This window comes from Scophthalmus maximus, chromosome 12 (assembly GCF_022379125.1).
Source record: "Scophthalmus maximus strain ysfricsl-2021 chromosome 12, ASM2237912v1, whole genome shotgun sequence".
Lineage (NCBI taxonomy): Eukaryota > Metazoa > Chordata > Actinopteri > Pleuronectiformes > Scophthalmidae > Scophthalmus > Scophthalmus maximus.
The window spans coordinates 12,701,783-12,729,481 of NC_061526.1; positions in this window are offsets into that span (position 1 = coordinate 12,701,783).

Here is a 27,699-nt window from a genome sequence, read left to right on the forward strand (position 1 = left end):
AAGTCATAGTTTAGGTTCTGGAGGATGATGTAATCTGATCGGTGCAGAATCAATGTGGACGGGCACTAAAACAATGGTTAATAATGTACTTATAATTCCAATGGCCACATGTGGTTAACCAGGTTAACCATACAGGCCCAAAATGATGTGAATGCATTTATGTCTTAAATCATTAATGGTACATGTCCAATGCTACCTAGACTTGCTGTTGAAAGCTGCTAATGACACAGCAAGTGTTAAAAAACCACGACAGAAAAGCAACGTCTAGTGGGAATATGCAAATACCAAGCTAGGCTAACCATCTCATTCTCACACACTTTTAACCATACATTGCTTCCTCAATGTTGAAGGTTGTGAAGACGTCTTGAATTGCAACACAAAAGTCATTGGCCTGTCTGCTGGTGACAGCGGCTCGCAGTTTGCAGTTCTTTGCTTCCTAGGGAACCCGGCACCCGTAGGTGTGAGGATTTAAATATGAGTATGTATTCAGTTCGATAGTATTTATGAGTATATATAAGTTTTCCACAAATGCAGGTTCATACATTTATGTTCATGCTCATGTATACGAACGGTTGTGTGTTAATGACCAAATGAAGGTGTTTGTTTAAGGGCATGTGTGCCTTTGTGCATATCCCTGACTGTTCAAATAGATTTAGTGTATGCAGTGTGTGTGTGACTTTGAAGAGTGTGTATCCCAGAGGACAGACAGGAGAACTAGGACTGAATTTAAATGCAGATCATTGTGCCGCTTGTAGATTCAGGTTCTCTCTCTCTCCGCCACTCTGCGCTCAGGATGGAAATCCCTCCAACATGGCACGCATACCCATAAAATCGAATAACCTCTTCCATCCCAGTGCGATCGAAGTCCGTTGGCTCCGGGGGGACCGACGGCGCACCCAGCAGACTTGGCAGGTGAATCTTGCAAAGCCCCGGCTCCCACACTGTGATGTGTTTCTGAGGGTGTGGACTCAAATTCTTTGTCCATTTGCGCAGGGACAAAACTGACAAGGTCACTGAAATAATTAGATTGATGTTGGAATGTGCGCGGCCATCAGCTTCTTATTTAATTCCTCTGACTCACTCATTAGGCCTGGAATCAGGTCTTTTAATTATTTTCCGCTCTGGCTAATTAAGGATGGTTTGAATGAAAATAAATGAAAGGTGGGCATCAGCTCACGCTTGTTGATGGCAACATAAATTTTCCATTTCAAAAGAAGAACTGGGGTGTAACTTCTTTAATTGCAAAGTAAAAGTAAAATATGGTAATTTTTACCGGGTTACACGACTGACTGAGTTAAAGGGGCAGCACTGCAAACATTCAGACTTGCTCTTCCTTCAAGTTGGGGGGATTTACATAGGACATACTGACAAAAACTGGTCAAACCTGACAGCTTAGGGTGAGACATGCAATCCTTGTATGTGTCAAGGTATGAAAACACTCTATCCTAAATTTGCCACATCTTTTTTCTCATACCTATCTCTATCACCCACATCATTTAAAACCCAAGCCCCATTCCTCTTGATGCTACCATATCATTTTAAGTTCATATTGAAGATGAGGTAACGGTTTCCAGTGGCTGTTATCTCACTGTCGGCTATCAATGTGCTGGTTTAAAAGTAATTATTTACTTAAGTTGACTTACAACAACTTGCACAGGTGTGTCATTCTCAGCCAAAGTTCTCTCTCTTTTGTGGCTGTATTAATCTAAGCTCAGCAGCAGGGTATCTGTAGGGCAATGACCTCCCTGTTCTTGTTCTTACTGAGGAAAACTGACGTGAATGTGCTTAACATTAGTCCCAGTTGAATCGCTGAGCAAATTTGAGTTGTGGATGACTGTTCAGTTGTGTGTAACTGGGCACTATGCTTGGATTCATTTAAAAACATATTACATCAGGGTTGGCTAATTTTGCCCCATCAGTATGAGTGGTTACATCCACTTAATCACAGCTAAAGAACAGTAATTACTTTACAGCATTTTGTGTTTGGAACAGTGTCAAGGTTTAGTTTAGTGGGTCATGGCACAATTTCAGAGCTGACATTGTTGCTCATGTTTCACAGTGGCATCGTGATGTCGGATCGGAGAAAGCTCCTCTGCTACTTTTCTTACAAAAACAGAGGCCTGCTGCAGATACCCTCCCCCCACCCTCATATTTCCTTCCCCCACTCGCACAGTCCTTAAATCCACCACCGACTGACACTTGCAAATCTCTTTTGATGTGATATTCACATCTGTTAAGAATAATCCTCTGAGCAGTATCATGAAAATCTCTCCTCCACGGCCATGCTTTAATCCAATCTGCTGTTTAAAACAAAAACCCTTTACTTTCGGCACCCAATTAGGCAGCTTAGCTGGCTCATGGCGAACAAATGACCATCCATGGTCTGTAAGGATTTTCATTGCTGGCTGCCACAGTGAAGGGGTTTACACTGCTGCATTATACTGATAAATAATTGAGGTTGTTTACCATTAAGTTCGTCTTCTTTAACCCCCCAATCACCTCAGCCAATGTATTGCTGTGTGTTTAGATCCATCTGCCTGAGTTCATGTTTTCTACAAATGACAGAAGTGTGATTTATCTGCGGTCAGTCTGGCAACATTGAGGCCAAACACTTGTAAGTGCAAGGTCAAACCTGATGTCGTTCCCCTCAGGTGTGTGCACACAGGCTATTATTTCTGAGGTTGGAATGGCAGGGACGGCATCACATTTCTCTCTGCGGTTAGTGAATTATCGACTCTTTTTGGTCAGACCTGCAATCATTTTAGCAGATAGCATTTCTATCTCTGTAACTGTATTCAACAGCCTGCTCTCGTCTGAAGGGCATCATCACCAATTGCCCCATCTGCCAGAACTGTTGATTAAGCTGCAAATAAGAGTGCTGTAGTCCTCTCAGCACAGTGTGTCCAATCCGTGGAATTATCTCTAAGGCTGCTTTTGGAGAGAACTAGTCAGCACAGGGCTTTTATTTCCCTTACCATATCACGATTTATAATGATTTATTATTATATGGTGCTTTTATCATGCTTGGCAAGGTTAGTTTTGCATTACAAATATTTCTTAGTGGTACGAATAATGTCTTAAATAATGTCAAACCTCAGTGGCTGCAGTTAGTGAAACAGGAGGGAGGAGGAAGCCATGAAACATATACTGTAGCATTCTCAATTCCAAGGCCAGTTTCACTAAAGTACACAAAAAAAAACAACAACCTGCATAACATTTAGCATATTCATCTTCATAATGCACAGTTAGCAAACAAGTAATTAATGTACAATTTGGAACAGGATCCTAGTTATGAGCCAGGTCAGTGGAGCAGCAACATCAGTAATTTAAAATGCCAGTAATTCTATTTTTTAAAAACACTATAAATAGTGTTCCACAAGTTTGTGTAGTGTGTTCACTTTGCATTCATCACTGCACCTTCTACCATTTTTGAAAACATTGGGCCTCATGCAAGCACTGTTTGTACGAACAGATTTGTTGTTAAATGGTTCATTCCAGTGATTTAAGAGAATTTCCCGCATTCACCAATTTCTCTCTCGTATTTTGGGATTTCAAATAAGCACATAATTTACGAGTGGTCCAGACCTGTGGTAGGAGTCACGTAAATTAGTCTGCTGTTAATCAAACCACGTTTTTCCACTTATGGATAGTTTTTTCATCACGTTGAAGCAATTATTCATATATCATGTAAATAAAATGGAAATATATAAGTTTATATATATAAAAATTTCACCTCATTATTTTAACATTATTCTGTTTAACTCAGTTCGAACTATAATATAATTCTCCATGTATTCATGTACCTGTTAAACAATGTTGCGCAATGGCCAGGGTTGTTCACATGCACAAGGAGTTGTTACGTATTTTTTCATCCCTAACAGTGACATTGATTTCACCTCGACCTCCTTGCAGTCATTGATCATGTCGATGCGGCAAGTGTTTTTGTTGTTGTTGCCATTTTCATATCGATGCATTTCCTCTTTATTTCAGTGGCAGTGCGACTCACAGGTGACTCAGTATTAATATCTCTGCTTGAGTCTGTCACTAAACTCCTGCTGATGCTGCTACATTTTAGACTTTCATTTAAGGATCTGTGGAAACAGAACTTCAATTTCTGATCTCGTAAACTTCTTCTTTTTACTCAATAATAACATTTTCATGAATGAACTCTTCCTGACATGAGTCAGGAAGCGAAACCATATATGGTACTTTTGGGGCGTTGGTTATGCTAATTTGTGATATGCGGGCACGCTCGCTTAAATACCCACAGGTGACATTCATCATGTTTACGCACGTAATTTACAATTTTTTCAGAAGAAAAGTGTTTGTTGCAGACATATTCTTGAGGTTTAACGTATGATCTGAATTATGTTCCTTCCTCATGAAACATTTGCAGGACCAATATTAGGGCATTTAGTGCCAGCATTGCTTACATCCATCTTTGCTGTTGGCACATTTCTTGACATGTTACATCCACCACCCGGCGATCAGTCACTCAACATATCAACTTATGAAGATCAGAGACCTGTGCATGATGTGCAGAGGATACAGAACAGCTAAAAATGTTGACATGTGCTCAAGAGCTGTGCACACAGAGCTGCTGTTTTCACTGAGATTTTTGGTATATGTGCAAGCCCCACTACAATGAACATCCCCAACCTAAAGTGAAAAGTGGTTGAAACTGCCTGGAAAACATTTCATCAGTTCATGTATACTGGACAGCAGTTGTCTCTATTACCCATGGGTCTTACAGCGTCTCTATCATTTATCTTTATTGATGTTTTCCAAGCCCGCAGAGGATTATCTGCCGATACCTGCTATAGTACACCACAGCTGTGGGCTTTGACGTCACACGGATTGTGTTTGACTCCGGGGATATACGGTTATGGAAACACTCTCCCTCAATGCACCCCTTTTGTAAAATAGCCTCAAGGTAGCCATTATATAGGGGCTTTATCAAGGCCTTTTTATTTTCCATGCTGTGACACAAACACAAGCCTGCTTTCAAGTCCCAATTTGATTTACAAGGGTTGTTAACACTGGTGCAAAATGGCATTCTGCCAAAGTGGGGAATAAATTTGATAATATTAAAGTAATACAGACATCTGTCAAACATGGACTTGAGGACCAACAGATTGCTCATTGTTTGTCTCTGCTTCTCTTTTCCTCTTTTCAGAAATTTCTGACTGCAAACGAGCTGTTCTCTTCAGATATGCAGCAATAATTATCTTTGATACATAATGGACTATTATATTTTCCTTCCAAAGCCACTTTAATAACCAAATGAGGAATTTGGTATTTGGAATGAAGCGTGGCTACAGAATGGAAAAAATAGATACTGTTGATAAAAAATTGCACCAAAGAATTGCAGGTTGATGGATGCATTTCAGTGCAATTAATGTGTTAAAATAGCCTCTTATCCTTGGAAATTTTCAGGATGAATCCAAAGAGTTTCAGTCATACCCAGAGCAAATTATTAAGTCAAACTAAACAGAGCACTCACGTACTCGCTGGAGACGTCAATGGAAATGCTGCTCATTCACATTGAATTTGGTGATGTCATGCATTGCCGAATTGCATTGTGGTCCTTTTGCTTTGCTTTGCCAGCGTTGCATGCGGTAGAGGTTGACTATAGCTAAACATTTCAAGCGTCAGTGAATGGACTAGCCAGAGGCAGAGTTTATTTCCCATGAACTTCCCTTTAGCATTGCATGGGCAGCTACCATGGCATGTTGGCATGAAAGCCAGCTAAGTTCTGGCAGGAAACTGTGATTGGTTGTTGTTGTCTTTATGACAGTTAGTCCGTACAAGATGCCTTTAGGAAAACATTCATACCCATTCCTAATGGCTATAAATGGGTTAGAGTTACATCACATCAGGTCAATCAGTGCAAAGCTACAAAATTGATGGACACATCCCCAAGAAATAGAAACTTGTTAAAACTGGGAGGGAGTTTCACAACAGGGACAAGGATTAGATGTGATGTGATCAGTGAGGTGAAGCAAGCTAGTAGGTAGCAAGACACTGAAAAGTACTGCAGTCAAAACACTGCCGACCATGTGAACTATTACAGTATAACAACTACTCATTGGTCAATAGATAGTGACTTAACAGACATTTATTTAAATGAAAATCTTCAAGACTGCCACATTAAGAGATTATTTTGCTTTACAGTACATCTTTGTACTGTAAAGCGGTTTATAGAATAGTATCCTCAATAAAAACGTGAGGCTTCTAATTTCAGTAACATTGTCAAGTTGCCTTTTCACAAAGCTTTTGTGCATAATATTTTCTGTGTTGCTGCTTATCAAAAGGGGCTAAACTGTACCCATTCAGCTCAGCTCAATCATGGTACTGTGTTCACTACCAAAAGACTGACAGTGCTGACAGCTTGTTGCTTGATCCCTTCAAGACGTCTCTGAAGATGTGGCTTAATTATAACCTCTTTTGATGTGCAAACTCTGTCAGTCTGTAGAAGGAGACTAATCTGTCTCCCCTGCCCACAGTTTGACACTCATTTGCAATGCAGATCTTTTTCTTGTACTTCTGTGGTATTCGAAAATTTAAACTGTGTACAAAAAGTCCCGAATGAGGTTAGTAAGTTACTATTGATGTAGCAAGAGGGGGTGTACAAAACAATTTGGACTGCACAAGAAAGAAGAAAGAGGAAACAAAATCACAATGCAGTTTTAAATGTATTGGATTTAAAGTAGTACTGTCATGTTTCGTCTGTGAAAGAATTCAAGCAATGCAAGCTTATATATTAGTTAAGGTTGTCAACCAGCAAACAAATTAGCCAGATTATTGAAAACCTCAGAAGTGGTGATATGATAAATCTCTGGGTTTGCACTTTTGACTTCTCCTAATTTACTAGCTGGATTTAGTTTTATTGCATTACATTCATTTAGCTGATGCTTTTGTCCAAATCAACTCACAATAAGTTAATTTAACCATAAAGATATTACCCGTACATACCCGTAAACATTTATCAAAAAAGCAAGTGGTTGCTTGGGCAAGACACTTCAGAACTTGAAAGCAAGGGAGAAAAAGAGGGAAAGTTAACAATGTACAATCTATATGGTAAAACATAGTTAGCTTACCGCCACTTCTCTCGGCAAAATGGACAAACTATACTGGCAGCAGTCCGTCTTTTATTTCTTCTAGGAAGTTTTGGCTACTAAGATGTCAACAATGATGGAGGCAGCAAGTTTCTAGTCAGCATTGTAAATCCCATGTCTTTGGTAGGCTAAACAAACCTCTACGTGCCTTGGACAAGCTTTCTTCAGCGGCCGACAGGCTTGTTTTTACATGTATGGTGTTGTGTCCACATATATTATGTGTGATGATTTACTTGTACAGTATGAGTGGAAACTTAACAACATTTCTAAAATTGCACAGTGTATGCTTAAGTTAAACTTGTTGCTTCACCCTTAAAGAATATTTAGGTTTTAGTCTTACTGTTCTCACAGACAGGTGGGAGGTATCAGGACACGTCCTAAACACATAAGCTTGATCAACCATTATTGTTCCACCCTCTATCCATTAAGAGTACAATGTTTTCTGGTGTAGAAGTCCAAAAAATTTGGTTATTCCAACAAAATTCTCAGACAGGTCATAGCACCAGGTTGAGGAATGTAATGTACAGTACTGGCGGAGGGAAGAGGTCTGTCTGCACTTTCCTCCATCTTAGTCTAGAAGTTTGCTTTTAGATTTTGGGTCCCTAACCTTTCGTCTGTGCCCTGCCATCTTCCAGTGACATGTTAGTGGCACTGATGCATGAAATTGTAAAATCGCTAATGACATTTTCCTTGCATAATGGCATCCCTTGAAATGGTGCTTACAGCTGCCGGTGCTTTGATCGAGGAGTATAGTGTATGTGTGTGTGCATTTTTCAATTTCTGTAACCCAGTCTGCCAAATGTGCTTAATGCAGGTTATAAATTTAATTGGGTGGATAACTGTGCCCTTTCTAATGCCACCTTTTGCCATGTCCTTGACTTTACCTTTCATTCATTTTCTACTCATCTGTCTATCTATTCATACTGTGTTGCAATTACTCTCTGTTTATTTACTGACAGAATGCGTGGAATTAGGAAGTGGAGGGAGTTATTCCCAGGCACCAATGTTTTTGAAAGTAAAAAGTAATTAATTCTGTCAGTAGGTGATATCAGATGATGGAGAACTTACAAAACATGGATAGACATAAAACCCTCCTGGTCTAAGTTAATGTTAATATCAATATCTTAATCTGTTATAAAAACTCAAAGATACAAGTCTGTGTACATATTATTATAAGGGGATCCAATCCATTTGCATGCATGGCTGATGAAATATTTTTTTTAAATTATAATAATCTGCAGAAAACTGAAGGAAATCTTATTTTTCTTGCCCATAAATATTGAGCTAGATGCTAGGAGGTTATTTATCTTAGCAAAGCTTAAGACCAGCACTGGCGGGAAAGATGACTGTCTGAGAACTAAAGTAGTAACCAATAAGACTGGCAACCCCATAGCAATGACAAATAAGAAATCAGTTTGTACACTGTTTAAACAACCACAATACAACATGTTCGTTTGTGAGCTTTAGTGCTACTGGTAAGTTAGTGGTTGTTAGGTAGGCTAGCTTTTTCACCCTACTTCCAGTCTTTATGCTAAGACAAGCAAATCATCTCCTGGCTTCAGAGATTGGTAAAATCCTTTCATTTAATGCTCTTTACAAAAGTGGATACACTTATTTCCCAAAGTCTTAAACCATCCATTAAATTCATTTTGCGATACCAAGATGGCATTGTGGCTCACCTCACTTCAGTGACAAAGCTACAGTTCTGATAAATGTGTCTGACATGGCTTCTTCACCATAGCAATGGGGGTTGAAGGTCATGGGTGTTTAAAACCGTCTTCCATGCAAAACACAATTCATCACAAACTTGAACCTATAATATTTTTACATTATCAGGGAGAATCCAATGTTCCTATGCTAAGGCACTAGTATATTCCTACATACTGCAGTGTGTTTGCATCACATCTTAAACAGTAACAGTGTGTCCATTGTAGACTGAACTGTGTTTTGAGTAGTGTAAGTGAATAAAGGCACTAAAGAGCAGCACAGTCAACACTATAAGGAGACAGTGGACTATAAAAGTTTCATTCACTCACTGACATAATTAACTGCTGCTATTTCGGTCCCAGCATGCTACTGTGTGTTGTTATGTGTGCTATGTGTACTCATGAGTGAAAGTGTGTGTTTGTCTGTATTTCAATAGATTTGACTGCCTGTGTGTGTGTGTGTGTGTGTGTGTGTGTGTGTGTGTGAATAGCGCTGTTGTTTTTCACAGATTTTGGGGGTCAGTCTTGGCCTTGCCTCGGGCCATGTCATCCAGGGCTATCAGACTCAAAGAGCAGCCTCTCGTCACACGAATAATAATTAGGATACTCTGTGCCAGTTCACAAAGAAATGGACCATCTGAGTTTGATCTATCCAACCTCACAAAGTCCCCTGCTGTCTTGTTTGTGTCCGTCTGATGTGCCGCAGATCTCGACCATGTGGCAGGATTCTGCTTTTTATAGACAGGGCTCGTCTCCTGCCACAGCGCATTAGAGTGTCCAAAGAGTCCGGGGCGCACTGAAGAGGGGTGTTGTCTCTAAATGGAAAAAGCGGCGCACACACACACACACACACTTAACAAGTTTCAGTAGTTTTACTATTTACCTAATTTAAGATTTCATTTTATTTTAAAAGTATGGCTATCTGAGCTACCCTGTTGACTGTGTCTATTCTTTATTACTTTTTTAAATTATAGTTCAGCGTCAGCGAAACGTCAGAAAGCACACTTGACTTTTTGAATTTTGGGTCAAGAAGACCTCAGTGAAGCCTTATATGTAAGCACAGAATACAAAATGGGGTGTCATTACCAATCTGCACGTTTCACTTGCATAATGTCTTTTGTTAGCACCCTTCTCCCTGGCTACAACCGCCAGCACCTAATTGAGGATTCTGATTATACCTTTATACCTGCATTACAGTATACTGTAATATAAAACTCATCCAAATCATTTTTTTCCTCTCCATGCCACACGATAACTAACAGATCTATAAATCAGATAATGTTCAGATGCAGAGAAGATAATGAAGTTTAATTGGAAGGAAGGAGGTGTTAAGTTACTTAATAGATAATGCCAGCTATCCACAAAAGGAGCAAGAGCTCATCTTTTCCAGTTAAATAGATTCTCTCTGCCTCCTCTAACCTCATCAAGCGGTCTGCTGGCACAAGGACCGATACGTTAACAGAGTCTTAGCCTGTCATCTGTATTCTTGCTATGTGTCTTCTCATTTAGCTCCGTAAAAGAATATTCCCCTCAGTAAATCTCGACCTGTACCCTCTCCAAAGGCTCTCAATGTTTCTGGGCAGAACAAAGACTCTAATGCAGAGACAAAGATCGTTTTAAAAAAGGCAATCTTTACTGACAAAAATCAGGCAGGCAAACAATGCTGAAGGAATCAGCAAAGTCCAAAATCCAATAAACAAAAACTGGGTCAGAGCCATGAAGACAATTACTAGAAATACATTAGCTGGAAAGCAATGGTCACGCGGAAAACAAAGACAATCTGGCAAGGGAGCTGGGAAACCAGGGGAGACTTATGTAGGTGAAGGCTTGATGGCAAACTCAGGGGCAGGTGGATAATTGGAGGCAGGTATGGATAATCAAGGCAGAAGCTGACACAAGGGCAGGAACTGAAATGACAAGACAAGTTAGAACTAGGAAACACACCAGGCAATGTTTAACTGGATGTTACACAGGTAGTGTATTAACTTTGAAAACCTGCCATCTATACCATTTACTGTTTTTTCAATGTAACAAGGAACAGACAAAAAGAACTCTTGATTCACTGAAATCTGGGTGAAAGACTGGATGTGAATATGAAATGTCCATCAGGACCATTCACATCTTTTATATCATTTGACAGAGAATTTGTGAACAAAACCCTTGTGTTCACTAATTCTCTGAAATCAAGGAAATTTCTCTGGGATTTCTTATTTACTGTTTCGAAACCATATCAAATGGTGTAGCCACTTTGTCATATCGAACCGATACGTGAATTTTGTGAACCGTTCGTTCCCTGTTCATAGTAGAATTGCACAAAATAATGTTTCCTTTCTCACTTATTGTCAACACTGTCAAGGATGCAATCATCTCGAGTGTGTAAGGTGAAGGCGAATGTTTTACCTGTGGTGGTTGCACAAATAACAAAAGTATTGTTTAGCCTTTTTACCACTTTATTTCAATAATTCTGATTTAGCTTTATTGAGAACTCATTGTAATTCCCTAAATACAATGAGGGAATGTAAACCCGCAAAAGGTTTTTCACTTTAGTTTTTTGCCTACTCCATGAAACCGTTTGAATTAGCACTCTGGAATGTGATCTTGTATCAGGGATACACAGATTTTCTTGCCCTTGGACAAATTACCATGTGTGGATTGAAAAGCAGATTTTAAGAAAGCCAAGTATGCGTCTTAGATGCTTTTACACTGTTACATTAGGTGCAAATGCATTAGTCTCTCAGGAATGTAACTACAGTAGTGAGTTCTCTGAGGAAATCAACAGTCTGTTCAACGATAATGGCATCTGAAATAACACCCAAATTAGCCAATCAAACATACAATCAAATACAAGTTTCACCGAGCTGCTCAGCGCTTACCCGACCTCTGACCAGTTAACCACTGAATGATTTATGGAGGAGAGGGAGCATTGATCTGTATGGCATGAGTAAGAGCGTGTGAAGACAATATGATTTGTTCATGTGTTTGTGCTGATTTATATTGTTAGCTTGCTAATGCTAGCTAAATTGTTATTGTGTTAACCACTGCTAAAAAGCTCAAGTTTGAGCATCTGCCATATTTCAGATGTTAATAATCTGCAAAAGGTGCATCATGAGATAATGGGCCCCCAAAATGTGAAAGGCCACAGATCTCTTCTACAAAGCAAGACAAACAGACTGCAGTAGTTTCTGATTTCCTTTTGGTATCTCTTTTGGTAATTTTGTTTCTCTTTGTGGTCATTTCTCCTCTTTGTGATTATGTCTCTTTTGTGGTCATCTCTTTGCAGCCCATGCAACCCTTTGGCTCCCTTATAGGGCAGACTTATTAAGTTTAAAACTTCATGTGTATTTTATCGAGATACAAGACACATAATAGATATAATAGACAAAGAGTAAATGGGGCTATATTTTTACATTCTGTTTGCCTTGTATGCCTGCAGAATTTCTATGACTGACACCTTGAGAATGTATTGAATAGACTGTGCAGACTCTAGTGTGCAGAATCTCTTTTTTGCCCTTGCGGCATCTAGCAGATATGTTAAATATACTGAGTGGTGGGCACTTTGATATAGTAACTCTTGCAAAAAAAGTGCTGTTTGAGCAAAGGTTATGTGCAGCAAATGGCATAGAGGTTCGAAAAGTGGGTTTAATCCCTGCAGCAGGCATTGATGTTGAAATGCTCTGGACATCTTCTGCCCAAAGCCGCAAAATCTGTTAACTTGGCAACTGATTAGATGAGATGAAAACATTTGAATGTGTCTTTTCTGGGGTGGTGATGACCTCTCCGAGGGCCCTTGTGTCTGATTGATAGGGGCTGCTGGAGCCTAGACCAGTCAGCCAGTGGATAAAACTGGATCAGTGTGACAGTGATGGTGTTTTATGGCGCCAATAAGATGCGCTCTGCGTCTCTACCCCTCTCTCTGCTATAAACGTAGACACTCAGAGACTTGGTAATGGACTGGGCTGGTACTTGTAAAGCCAGAACACGCTCGCTTTTAAATAATGGGATTCCTGTGTCTCTCTCTCTGTCTCTGGTTAGAGATGAGTGGGATTCAACATTTTTATGCCGCTTTTTGTGATTGTGCATTTTGTGATTCCACATACTGGCCTAAAAATATAGTTCTTTTTTCCCTCTGCCACATCTTTTAGATGCATTATGAATAATGGATTGCATTTATATCCTGCTTGACTATTTCTCCCAAGGGCTTCAAGTGTGTAGTGTGCCTCTATTTGTGTGTGAAGGGGTGTGTTTTTTTTCCGTGAGACACATAGATATCCAGATTAACATTTTTCTTCCATTCTGTGAGTGCATTAGCAACCTCTTGTCTTGACCGTTGAGCTCCAAATGCTTCAGTGTGCAAGAATTTAACCATCCACAATAGAACAATTGCCGCTTCTTTTGACATGTCTACAAAAAAAACATGGACAAGCGTTATTTTTCGAGTGAAAAATTAAGCCCCATCAAAATGACTTCATATTTCTAGGGAAATATTAGTGATCACTCCATCATTTCATTCGGTAATGAGATGAGGGGGGGGTGCAGGATCATCCTCTGTAAAACTGCTGACCCAAACAAACTCCATAAGCTGTAATTCTGTCATGTTAACAAAAACCTCTTAAAAAAGTTTGCTTAGATGTGGCGCTGTTTCACAGCTAAGATAATGACAGAAAATCAGGTTGACAAGATAGAGATAGAGTATCAAATTTAGTTATAAATGGAATATGAAATATATGAAATAAAATTACGAAACAGTAGGATTGCAGCTTGGTATCCCCAAGAAAAATTTATCAATAAAAACAAATGTGGGAAACTCTACTTATTGTGGATCTGATATTGTGTAACAGGACTGAATCACTCACCAATTTAAAAGGAAATTCACAGTGACAAATCAGGAATTTTTCAGATACCTATTTAAAATGATTTATTGAAAACTATGATTTATGATAAGATTTAACACCAGGATATTCTATTTAAATATGAGATTAGGACACAATCAATAGGTAGAATATACAATAAGTGTCATGATTCTGCCCCTGTGAACTCCCTGAACTTAAGGCTATGGAAAGACTCTTGGGTTTTCCTTGTAGACTTTATTGTTTAATTTTGCTTTGATTTATCCTTTATCCTTGTGTGTCTCTGCCTTAGTTACTGTTTCTTATCCCTTATGTTTGTTGAATCTTGAGTTTGTGTTTTGTTACTTTTCTTGAGATTGTTTGCACATGTTCCTAATGTGTTTCCCCTGTTGTTCAATTAGCCCTGTCTACCTTGTGTATATAGTCTCTGCGATTCCCTTTGTCCGTTCTGTTGCTGTTGTTTTTGCACTCCAGTTATGCTCTGTGAGTCTGTTCAGCGTATCCCCGTCTTTTGCTCCTCAGCGTGTCCCTTTGGATTGCCTGAGTTGAATTTTGCTTTTTGTTTCCCTTCATGGATTATACATTTTTTGTTTCTCTCCTAAAATAGTAAAAATTTTTGGATTCTGCCGTTGGGTCCTGCTTTGCTGAACCCTAGCAATAAGCTTCTTGAGGAATAATCTAAACATTATTCACTGCAAATGGTATTTGGAGAAAGGATCTCCTTTTAAAAGGAACAAACAAAAAATGTAAGCTGATACGCCACAAACCACTAATTACCTCTAGTGATATACTATGGCATAGCAAACTAAGACAGTGCTCTATGAAGCAAGTTATGAATTTTTTGGCAGGACTCTGATGGGGAAAACGGGACAGATAATTAAATGTGGTGTGATAACGCTCGTAAAGTGTAAATTATGTATATGAATTATGTATCGGTATTCCTATTTTATTTTAGCCTGACACCAACCACCAAATGATAGCTATAATTGTATGTGTATTGGCATTGCATACAAAAACTTGGATAGATTGTAAGCAAACCCCACAGTGGAAGATTTGGAATTAAATTTTAAAAAAAACTGTCTAGTTGAATTATCAGCAGATCTGTATCTGGTGGCCAGGCCTTTATATTGTGCTCATGTTGTGAGTTGAGAAAGAAAAAAGAAACTGAAGCGGTGGAAGTTGGGGTATCTGGGTTTTGGCAAAGGTGCATTTATGAGCTGTGCAAAATGTGAATGTGGTTGCTTGATTAATTAAAAAGTGAATGAGACTTTGTGATACATATAGCAAGAGCAGATTGTGTTGTATTCCAAAATGTCTCTACACAATCGCAACTCAACCTTTTAATGCCAAATATAGTAAATTGAATAAAATGGCATTTGTGCTGTAGTATGTTCGTGTGCTGTGGGAATGTCTAACTGCCAAAGATGGGCTACCAAATTTTTATGATTCTATTAGAAGTAAAGAAAAAAATTCTAACTGTATGGGTTTTGATTTTCAGAATTTCAAGCTTACCAGCTGACGTGTTCAAGTGTTCACTTTGCATGAGAGAGAAAATGTAAAATGTAGAACTTTGGACGGCGCTGTGGTGCATTATACCTTATCAGGCTGCCTTTGATGCAGGGGGATTAAAGATTTTTAAATATAATGGGAACACATACACACACACACTCACACAAGTGTATGGTCCAGTCTATGAATTGTGTGCCCAGTATGTATCAGCAGGTATTGGACCAAGCTTGTGTTTGCTGCAGAGCGCACACCGCGAGTACCTCTGGGGAAATAACCCAGCTTCTACAAATCCCACATAATGCCAATACTTCCACACTAATGCTTTTCATTCATTTCCCTGCTCCAAAGCTCTTTACAATGCAGGGAGGCACCTGTCAAAACATCTTGAGAAGGTAATGAAAACAGCCAGTATCTTAACTCAGCGATAATTAGGTCCTAATGTGTTGGCGGTAATAAGCAGGCTGCCAGGTGATGTAAGAGGCCTTTTGGCAGCCATATTGAAAGTTTATAACTTTGGCGGGTGCCTGGTAATGTTTGTTTATTTAGAAATTAAACATTTAAAAAAAAAGCAATGCTTGAAATTTAATGATGCTACTGTACCAACAGTGCATCTGGCATTTGTTAATCACACTGTCCTCTGTCACTCATCAACCTATACTCGGAGTCACTACTATTTGAGTTATATATATAAAAATATCAATGTGATATAAATAAGCACTTAATGATCTGCGGTCAAACTTGTGCGAATATTGTGATTGTGTTCGATGCGAACACAGCATAAGGCTTTTTCCAAAACAGACACATTGATAGACATAAGAAAGGGAGGAATGAAGTTAAGTCAAAAAAGGCAATTGACACAAAACAACTGCCAGAGACCAAACAGTACATTATTGTGGAGGATGCATTGCTGGGGAGTTCTTTGGAGCACAAGTTGTTGCAAACATTGTGTGCTTGCAACAAGCTGGGCCCTGCTGGTGTTCCCTGTTAGTGCTGTGCCAGTTTGCCGTTACTCACTGCCTCTTGAGTATAAAGTCAGTCGGTTTGTTTACTCAATACGGAGAGCTCAAGTTGTAGAGCACAAATTAGCTGCCTGGCACAGTTAAAGCACACTGATTGAATTTGAATTAAATTTGTTTGAAATAGCAACAACATTTGAGGGCTGCTGTGCTTTTACATGTTGGTTGCAAACGGGTTAAACCCATTAAAGCTGTAGGATTTGCAAAAATATTTTTTTTTCATATTTGCTGAAACTGTTGCTTTATCCTGGTAGTAATATGAGAGACAGATCATCTGTGACAGAATTAATGCCATTTGCAAAAACCCACTGCGCCCGAAGAAAATCACAGCCAGGGGGCGTCTCTCCCCTCTGTCAATCATCCGTGTATGCGCTGCACAGCGCTGCAGAACCTGTGCACAGACTCACAGGTCGCTTGGCCAAGACCAAGCTCATGTCCTCGCAACGAGGAGCTAGCAGCAGAAGCGGAGTTAGTTTGAAAACACCGTGGCAGAGAAAAATGGCAAGCATCAAAAAAAAAAAGACTGCCCTCCTGCTTTGACAGAAACTGCATGTACGACAAAGACCACGAGCAAAAACGATCTAAAAAGAAGGAAGCAGATCGAGTAGATGTAATGATAATAAATTTCTTTAAACATCGGAGCGGCTACATAGACATGTCCACAGATGACAGAGCAGCGAGGCCTAAGGATTCACAGACGATGCATTCTGCTTGACCGGTAATTATCCATGTTTCATTTATTTTTCAATTTTCCATGTTATTGTAGTCATTGGATTTTGAATTCGGATACTATGTCCACACGTCTCTCAATCCTACTGACAGCAGCTTTAATGTGATAACTGTATATGTTTAGTCATAACAATAGCTCTTATTTTCTCAATCACTTTATTTTTACATGAAGCCACTTCTTCTCCTTCACTTAACAAGCTTACCCAAAGTGGGGAATCTCTTCTCCATCACTAATTAAAAGTGGAAGAAATATTTCATCGGAACATAACCTAGTTCCGATCAAAGGTCATTCCAATTTTTATACGATTCATTGATTGGTTTTAGCCAAAACGACTTGCTCAAACAAATCCTGAACTTTGGTAACACTGTGCATGGCTGACAAAGACAGCAGTTCCTTCCTTGTATCAAACTCTGGCTTGACACAAGTACTTGACACTGCAATTTGTTGTGAGACACCTAAATTCTTGGTTATTTCAGTTGGGAAAAACCACCAGCTATCCATGTTTGATAACGCCTGCTCCTCTCTGTGGAGTACAAACCCACAGACCAAACCGACTGAATATGTTGCTACGCGTTTCATCAAGGAAGTGAAATTAGACTTTGAAAAAGAATCAGATATCCAATGCTGTTTGTTTATTCACTTTAACTAATGATACCGTGGGCCGCAGGCCTGGACCTTTCTACTGACTACTCCCAGAGAGCATTTGGCCTCACTTCACAACAGACATCAGAGACTGCCTCACATTATCAAAGAAGCTCTCAACCACGGAAGATTATTCCTATTATTTCCTCAAAGAGAATACAAAATCAGCTCTGTGGAATCTTGCACTGGGTATAGCCATGTTTGTTAGTGGGAGCGCTCACTGCTCCGTCTTATTCATGTGCGACAGGTCTTTTTCTGTCCTCTCTTAATTGTGTCCCTGGGCCCTGGCTCTGCCCCGCTGGGTAATGAGAAATAATACATGGGTTTGATGTTTTCATATCATCATATGAGACAACTTTATCATCTGTAATATTGCTTTTATGGCAATTAAAAGGTAACACTGGGGCTTTTCCAAGTGACTCACCCTCAATCAACTCCACATCACATATCAAGCAACTTAGTACACTTGAAACTTAACATTCAGGTTTTCATCTTTTTCATAGTTACTGCAAAAAAATCTTTTGGACCGTGTCTTGTTTTTTTTAAAAGTGTGTGTGTTCCAAAAGGCCTGGATCATGGGCAGCGCCTGATGCTAGCTGGTCTAGCTGCTGCTGGTCATCACCAGGCCTGCGGGCACCTAGCGATTTTGATGGATCCTTAAGGCTGCATAATAGACTGACAACTACTCTGCGTCAAAAAAAAGCTGCTTCCTCAACTGTCCTCATCCTGTCTTTGTTGGTAGAGGGTTGGTGAATGGTTGTGGTTGGTATGGTTTCTAAATGTCCAGGTTTGATTTCATCGGTGGTCAAAGTAGAACATAAACAGATTTAGCCATTAAAGTGTAGAATATTAAAGCTTTCTTTGTTTCCCTCATGTCCCACTATGTCTTTATCCAAACTGTCTTTGAAATATGAAGGTTTGTTGTTCTATGTTTTATTTTTAACATGCTTTGCCTACACGTCAATGTGACCCTTGATGAAATCTGGGATGCATTCAGAAACCTTATGGCCTTGGTACATGTGGTTACCATGGATATTCCAACACTCAAAGGCTGCAGAGAAGCCTTTGTTTTACTAAATGGCTGCAAGGAATGACAAAATGCATGTGGGCGTCAGGCATGAAGGATGTTCAGTAAGGTTTTGATTTATTCACAGAGCCTCCCATTGAATGGATCTTTTAAAATGGAGACAAATTGCTCAGAACAAGGTTGTTGTGCTCGCGCTCCCAAGAGCATGTCCTTTTTTCACGGACACGACCAGGGTTTTCATTACCTCCGAAAGCTGCAACATTAGATAAATTCCTGGAAAAGCAGATGGGTGCCAGAGGCTTCCTGCCTGCAGTCTGCACACAGTGTTTGTTTGAAAACCTGGAGTCCTGTGTAACCGTAAAAAACCTCAGCCATTTGTGTGTTACTGTCAATAACACTTTTGTCTTGCTTGCTGAATAAAAAGAGAGCAATTGCTTTTTTTCGGCGGCACATTTGTTTTTTCGTTATCTCTGCTGTGGCAGAGAGACTGTTCTGGGGAGCCTGTTGTGAAGTCTTTGTTAATTGCCCTCTGAGATTAAAAAGTGTCTGAGCCACTGTAGTCTGTGGTGTACGCAAGGCTGACTCCTTCACTATTAGTCTTAGACGTGTGGGGCAGTCGCTTTTCATTTGAGATCATATTTAGGAAGACCTCAACTGTATGTGGGGCAGTTTGTTGTCAGTAGTAACACCTTAAATTCCTTCTGCAGAAACAAGAAGAAACAGCTTCATGTACAGAGTTATGTTACTCAGGCCGTTTCCATTGATTTGATGTATTAATGTTTCATTTGCAGTATTGATTCAGGTGCTGGTGTGACACTGCCCACTCATCAAAATATTGCTTCATAGAAACACAAGTTGTCACAACTCGACAGGCTACCTTTAATTTTAAAGTAAACTTCCTGTCATTTCCCCATTTACCACACACCATATTCACCTTTCATCTTTAAATTGTAAATGTTTTTATATAAACTGCATCTTAAATCTTGCTGAACATAGAAACACTCTCTCATGATGTAACGCTCGTACAAGTTCTGAATTACTCAGAATTCAGCAAAAAATACTAACACCTACTACAGTATGTTGGTGTATGAACCAGATAGTTTCTGCTTCACAGTGGAAAGAAACCGAAATGATTTACAATTATTTTACAGCTTATTATCATATGTAGGTGTATCATTAACACGGTATCAATTATTCACTTTTAAGATAGGATTATCACCAACAGCAGCATATAGCGACACCACTAGTCTATCACAGTCTGACAATTACAGTGTCGAAGGTGCGCGTCAATATTAACATTTGGGCATTTGAAACACAGAACATGAAAACATGACAATAGCAAAAATTTGATATACGGAAGGTAGAAAAGTTGGTTAATCGTTAAGAGCAAAACAGTTTCGAAACAGATTTAATGAATTAATAAATCATGACGACGAACATGAAGCATGTGACGTAAACCTCACTCGAGTTTTAGAACTGAAGAGACAAGAAAACATCAAATGTGAGAGGAATGATGAGGAGACCGTAATATTCCTCATGTGAGCATGTGAAAGAAACATAAATATACATATTTATAATAAACACAATATTTCCACAAGCCATTCCACCTTTCAGGTTTGACTTGGTCTTTTTTTTTCTTCTGTCCTCTTTTGACCAACCCCTCATAATTACATCACTAAAGTGGATGGAAACCCATTTATTGATTTTTGCTGGATTGAAACCTGGCTAACAGACAAAAAACCAATCAGAAACCAAAACAACCTGAACTTTCTTCTAAAAACATGGATACAGCTTCCTTCGTTCTCCCTTCTTTCCTCGACTAAAGGAAACTAAACAGGTGTTGACTTTTCATTCAGGCGTCAACAGAAGATTAGAACGAGCTCTTTTTCTGTCCCCCCCTTACAACTAATGTCTGTTACTCTGAGGATAAGGTTGTATACAGTCATTAATCATCATTATTTTGGTCCACATGCAGTACAGGCATGAGAATAAAAGGGAGGAAATAAAGGTCAGGCAGCACCTCTTCATTTCTATAAATGGCATGGTATGTTTTATTGGCTTGAGAAACCGGTTGTGTAAAATTGTATTGATTAGCTGTCTGCATCTTGCAGCTCATGTTTCACAATCCACTATGTTTATTACACAAATTAAGTATAAAGTAAATCACATGAAGAAAAAAAGCTTCTTTCTCTTTTTGTCCACATGCAATGCAAGCATGTAGCTTCAATAACAGCACCACACCACATGTCAGAAGATGTGATTTAAAAAAACAAGCCTTCTCCTCAACCTTCTCCCTGTGTTGAATAAAATATGGAGAGCATGCTGGGCATGAGAGGCAACATACGATGCAGAGAAACCAAAGAACTCATAGAAACCTCCTATATGTTCTTACTGTGGCTCTGCATTTTCTCTGTAAGCAATAGAAAACAAATTAGAAATCACTGAAAATTCACGATGGTAGAGCAACAGTGGTCTTCAGCAAAGAGCAGCTGAAAAGTATCATCTGTGAAGATGGCAGAACATCTCTCCACAGTGTGAAAGGATACCGTTCATGGACAGAAGACTCATATCTGTCATCAAAAATGTGTCAAGTTCTTTAAAATAAATATTTACACACAGTTCAGGAGCTATCTGAACTCAATTTCATATATATATATATATTAATAAGAAAGTGATGACATATACATATATAACCAACAACTTGTGAACGATGGGACTACAATGAATACTAGACATACCTGGGAAAAGGACTTTGGTGCTTACCTTGATGACCAGATCTGGCGCAAAGATTTTAAACATTGCCCGAAAAAATTGTAGATCAGATAAGTCCCATGAGACACAATATAAGATAATTAATTACATGTGACTCCTGAAATGCGTAGCAAATATGATGATTCATGCTCTTCAACATGTCAGAAATGCCGAAAACAAGTAGGCGCGGATTCCTGCTTTGTATAACAGACGCCCAAACAGAACGGCTGAACGTCAAGGGCTACACAAAGCTATCTGACAGTAAGGACACATTACCTTAGCGCACATCGTTACTTGTCTGTGAACGCCTGTCCCTAGTGAGAGGGGAAGTTTCCACTGCAGCTGACATTGTCACATTAAGCAGATCTGTGCTGTCTTCACAAAAAGTTGACATTGTCATCTTTCTTCTGAAAAAAACTTGAAACTTGAGTAAAAATACAGTGAGTTCCGTTAAAAAAAGATTTCTTTTGTACTTTTCTTTTGATTGTATTTGTTCATAACTACGATAATACTAAACATAATTTTTTATAAGAAGTTGCTTTTGTTTTTTTATTCTGCTAAGAAGACACCCCAGGAGATGGGTCAAGTATAGCTCCATAGTTGTTTAAAGTAAAAAAAAAATCATACTTCATTATGTAACTTTTAATAAATAATATTTTTTTAAAAATCAAGGAAAATTCTCTGGCATTTCTTTTTTGCTGTAACAAAAACATACCGAACCATGACGTCACTGTGAGGATCGAACATTTTGTGAACCGTGACACCCCACTGGTCATGTCATTGATCTAACATTCTGGGCCTCTGTTCAAATAGAGATTGAGAAATATCCTGGCAGTAGAATAGCATTGGATCCAAAACTAAGTATTCTCGGTGTTATCTCCAGGACTGGTCAAAAAGCAAAATTGCTCAAAATCATGTTGTATACTGCAGGCCTCTCAATCTTGCATGTCTGGCTGGATGTACATCCACAATTCTGCCCTATGAGAGGTTATCCAATGTATTGCAAGGAACCTTAGATGAGTTTGTAAAAGAGTGGTCACCCCTTTTGGTAGTGAATGGCCAGTGATAAGCAGCCTTGGAATTGATTAAACAAAATATATGCTCGAACCTTTTAGGTATGTATTTATTGTTGTTGTTGCAATTGTCTGCCCCTCATGTGTTTTTGTCACTGGTTTTGTGTCGATTGTTTTGATTGGTTATATGTGTCTGTGTTTGGTTCATGTGTTCATGTTGGGACAGCAGTATAAGAAAGGTGTGTAAAAAATGTTGACTCTATGTGCTGCTCTCCTGATATGATTTGTTACAAAACATTTTTTATTTTTTTAAATTAACATTTCATCATATTTTACTCTGTCAAACATTTCAAATGGCTACAAAAATGAAATTCTGCTTTGTTTTACTGACACTGTCTACACACAAATACTTGGTAGAAGGATAAAGTCAGTGTTGGTTTTTCATTTCACATGGTGTTGGTGGACATACTTGAAAAAGAGGTGTGTGAGGTGATTTTAACCTCTGAGGTTAAATATTGTGATGGTTCGTTAAAGCCACAACAATTTCTGTACAAAATCCCACTTAGTTATCACAATACGAAAAGGCTTGTGGCCTTGTTTTGTTGGGGTTTTTTTTGGGGGGGGGGTGTATCTTCTGTAGATGCAATAAGTATACAGTGACGCCATCAGTCATCATGAGCAAGACCATCCTAGTATCACACACTCATTAGGAGTTATCAGCTCAACCTTGGCTGCAGCATACTGTGAGAGTTAATGTTAAGCCCTGCATGCAAAAATCACTAATGTGGATCTGGACAGTGGATTTTCCTTGATCAATACAAAGATCAATACGCTATTCATATTCCATGCTAAGTGTGGCTATCACGGTCAGAATAAGATGCTGAGCTGAATAAGCAAACAAATGACTGCGTCTGTAATGAGATTTTGTTCTTGACAAATGAAACTGCAATTGGTGTCTGGGTCCAGGTAAACTGCTGTTTTGCCTTCTAAACACACACGCATGCACACACACACACCTACTGTACATACAGATTAGTGGCTCTCTCTCTCTCTGAGGATACACTCGCAGTGGACAAAATTATTCTGGAAAATAAACTTCCATGTGTGTCCACCATATTTACACAGGTGAGGGCGCTGGCAATTAATGCACTGTCTGGGTGTGGGTTGGGGTGAAAACACGCAGAGAGAAGTAAATAGCACCATGGAACTCATCCTGCAGGAGACTCTTGATGAAGGCCAGTGCTGAGGTGACGCATTGCTGTGCACACAGCGTCCTTTGGATTTTAATTAACTGAAACTGCATTGGAACGCGGCATGCATTGAAACCCTGGCCGAAGCCTATCTCGCCTCGCCTCCTTCCCCTGTCATCGGGGCAAGAATGATGCAATTTGTGCAATTTTATGATCCACTGAATGCAATTACTGGCCCTGTCACAGTTTTGGCCATTTTTTGTGTGTGATGTATGCACTGTGCAGACAGCCTCTTATAGACTGTTTGCATACTCTGTTTCTCTGCCACACGCAGGCAGGCTCAGGCATGTGGTGATGCATGCACTTTAGGTGACTATTGGAAAATATTAGTTATGCATGGAAACATATTCCACGCACAATGCAGGGTTTCATGTGAGTGCACGCATCGTCTCTCTTGATGGTTGGATACTGTCTATAGTTTCATGTTGGTAGTGATGGTGCTGGTGACAAGTGGAGCTGATACTGGATCATTTATAGATTAAAAACAGCTGAATAAATAAATGCATGGGATAGATGTTCAGCATAAATTGAATCAGAAAGACTATCTTATTACTTATTATTCACATCTCTCTCTGTCTCTCTGTCTCTCTCCTTCCCAAGGATGACACGCAAATTCAGAAGCATTCCTCTCCTAATCAGCTGATTGTGGGTGTTTTCAATAATCCAATCAGTTTCTGCCACAGTCTTATTTAGCCAATCATGTCGTTGCTGAGTCCACATATGCTTCATCATATTCAGATCCTCAGCATCCTTTCACTCCAATACAATTACCACCAGTGTCTCAGACTCACCCCCTTTTAATCATGATGAAATCAGGAAGGGGTCTAATAACCTAAAGACTCTTATTCATATCACATCACTCCCTCTTCAGTTGTGCATGGCAATAAATCTTTGTTCAACTTTCAATTGTTGCCTATCCTGATTTAGTTACTGATAAGGGAAAATTCATGTGACATACCATAAGCAGGGTAGGATCAACCTCCTTGAGGGTCAGTGTGAGTCAACTAGTGCCTGTATTCTGTAATACTTCCCTTGCCCACACATTTTGTTTTAGAAATGTGCATCATGGAAGCATGTTTTTCTTGTCATGAATACTTTAAAGTCTGGGGGTTTGAATCATTGTTATCTCTGCTTTGTCTTGAGACTTCAAATCTTTATCATAAAGCTCGACTTACAACCTTTGGGTTGTGGAGTTTAAAAGATGTGGGCAATCTAGGAGGCAAGACTGGTCTATTGAAAGATGATTTTGATTTGCGTTATGTGAATTGTAGGATTGAGCATTCTTGAACTTGAACCATACTAAAAGGTCAGGGTATCTTTGCCTCTTCAAATCCCAGGAGAACCCCTTTCAGATCCTTGTCAATTAATTATCAAGTAACTCTCTCTGACAGTCTCTCTTGCCTCTATAGTTTGTAATTAGTTTGTTTTGCTTTCTGTAAAACACTGGGCACCCATGCAAAAGAGTGTTTTCAGTGACCCGGATTGTAAAAAAAAAAAAATACTTGAATGAATGAAGGGATGAATTGAAGGATTACCCCAAACCCATTGCCACCTAGTGAACCTGGGCCCTTTAGGCTCCTAGTGGTTTGAGACCTTGGGGCGGGTTGCGTTCTTTCTCTGGTTGACACAGAAAGGGGCCAATGCAGTGCATTATACTATATGTAACTAAAGTAATCTGGTGTATTATATGGAGTAAAGAGTAAATATTAAATGTGAAGTATGTGATGAACGTTTCACATCATCCACCAACCATCTCAAAGATATGGCAGATTTTACATAATAAATTGTCACAAAACTACTACTAATGTGTTCATCTGCCCCTTTTTAATATGATGAAATCTAAAAGGGACATGAAATGTATAAAGGAGATATTCAGCCACACATATGCTGTATTGATATTAAGGCAATAGTTCCGTAATGATGTCACTAAAATGAAATCATTGTGTATAACGGCTTAGTCGTTGCAACCCCAGCAATATTCATTACCCAAGATATAATTCAACTAATAGAACTCATCTGCAATAGTCCCCACCCTGAAAAGCAGTTTCTTCTGTTACATGAGAAGTGAAACAAGCTGTTGGAAAAAAGTAAAAACACAGCATCAATATAAACCACCTGCCATGTTTGTGTTCCTCTTGCTGAAATCATGGAGCCATCGTTACGAAAATTAATCAGGATTTTGGTGGTAAATTGTAAACTATGCATTAGGCAGGTCAGGACAAAAAACTTGCTCAGTCAACATCTCACAGTTTCTGCATCTGATTTAAATTAAAATAAATTATTACCCTGACCTTATACAAATCATTCTTTCAAAGGTGATATATTGAGAATAATTCATAGTCCTTCATCAATCTTTCTTTTACTATCAGTTTCCTGACCGTTTACTTTGAGGGCAAAGCGTAAATTTTCCTCTGAGTCTCAACGTCTTCATAGCTGCAAAAAAAAGGAAAAGATTCAGACGTTGCTAGTGAAAGTGTTTGATGGGCAGGAGAGCTGGAGGCAGTCCTTCAAACACACACACACACACACACACACACCGATGCACAGAAAGCCACACACACAGCCTGTCACTCAATTCCATGAGGAGAGCGACGGGATTAAATGCCAGCGCAAACTTTCCCGGCTGAATCGAATATCTGCAGGCAGAGCAGATGGAGGGTGGGAGGCCCACGCTTGTGTTTTCTGTTATCCCACTGTTATTCACTTTCACACAATCTGAGGTGTGAACGCACTTGGGCCAAGGCAGCTGCCAAGGGCTTTTGCCATTTTATATCCACACCTCCTTCTCTCTCTCTCTCTCTCTCTCTCTCTCTCTCTCTCTCTCTCTCTCTCTCTCTCTCTCACGAGTAAAGTGGAGAAAATGGGATAATGAGGAGGTGGGAAGTGGAAATAGCCTGTTACTGTCCATTAGGAAACTGAGAAAGCGAGACACAGAGAAGAGGAGCCTTACAGGGACAGATAATCGACTAGGGGAAGGCCCATTAACATCTCACATTAACATTAGACAGAAGCTCAGATGTCGCAGGATTGCATTTGCACATGGCATATCTGTCTTTCTCTCTGAAATGCTGCTTGTACTCTTCAACGTTCACACACGCCTTGTTTCGCCTCTATTCACTAACACCCTGAGCATCCATCTCTGCCAGATTTGTCACTATCTGTGCTGTCTGATTTGATTTGTATGTTTCCTTGTTCATTGTGTTTACACCTTTTTCTTCAATCTACAATATGCAACACTGTGCACTGTGATTGGAAACCTGATAATTCACCCTGGACCTGCCTAACTGTAGTTTTTCTAATGGTGCTGCCCGCTTGTGTTTGTACGTTAGGTCTGCTTCAACTACACATATTTCCTGTGACTGTCCTCAGAAAGATGAGATCCATTAGCCTGATGTTATTTTACTCTTTACTGTGTGTCGGAAGAAGTCGATAAATGTGAATCAAAGCTCACATATGGTCTAGCTCACATGTCCTCTTGTCTCTTATGTTGGTACTTCAGAACATTATGCAGTGTCATTCTCACAACTTTGATAAATATGGGCCAAGACTGTTATTACCCTGTGTGTGTGTGTGTGTGTGTGTGTGTGTGTGTGTGTGTGTGTGTGTGTGTGTGTGTGTGTGTGTGTGTGTGTGTGTGTGTGTGTGTGCAGAATAACTCAACAATGCATGGATGAATTTTCACCAAACTTGGTGGTCACGTTAGTTGGGTCTTGGCCGATCAGTCAAAGGTCAAAGTGACCAAATACATTTTCCAAGATACCTCTGTAATTAATGTGGCTAGAGAGACAAACTAAAGTTTATATGGATCAGAAAATGATTCACTATCATATCAATCAATCAATCAGACATTATTCATACAAAATATACAATGAAATTCAACACAAAAAAGATATCCCTTTGAGCTTGCTTTTAAAAATGCTGCCCGAGCTACAGTTACTACGCTATGGCTGCACAATAATTGTTCAGGGACTTGTCCATTTTCTCGAAGTCGTGTCCACTGAAGTTACCCATCCTGTTGTAGCTGTATTATGATATATTTACAGTCACTATAAAAACAATTGCCAAATATGTTGTTATGAATGCAAAAAAT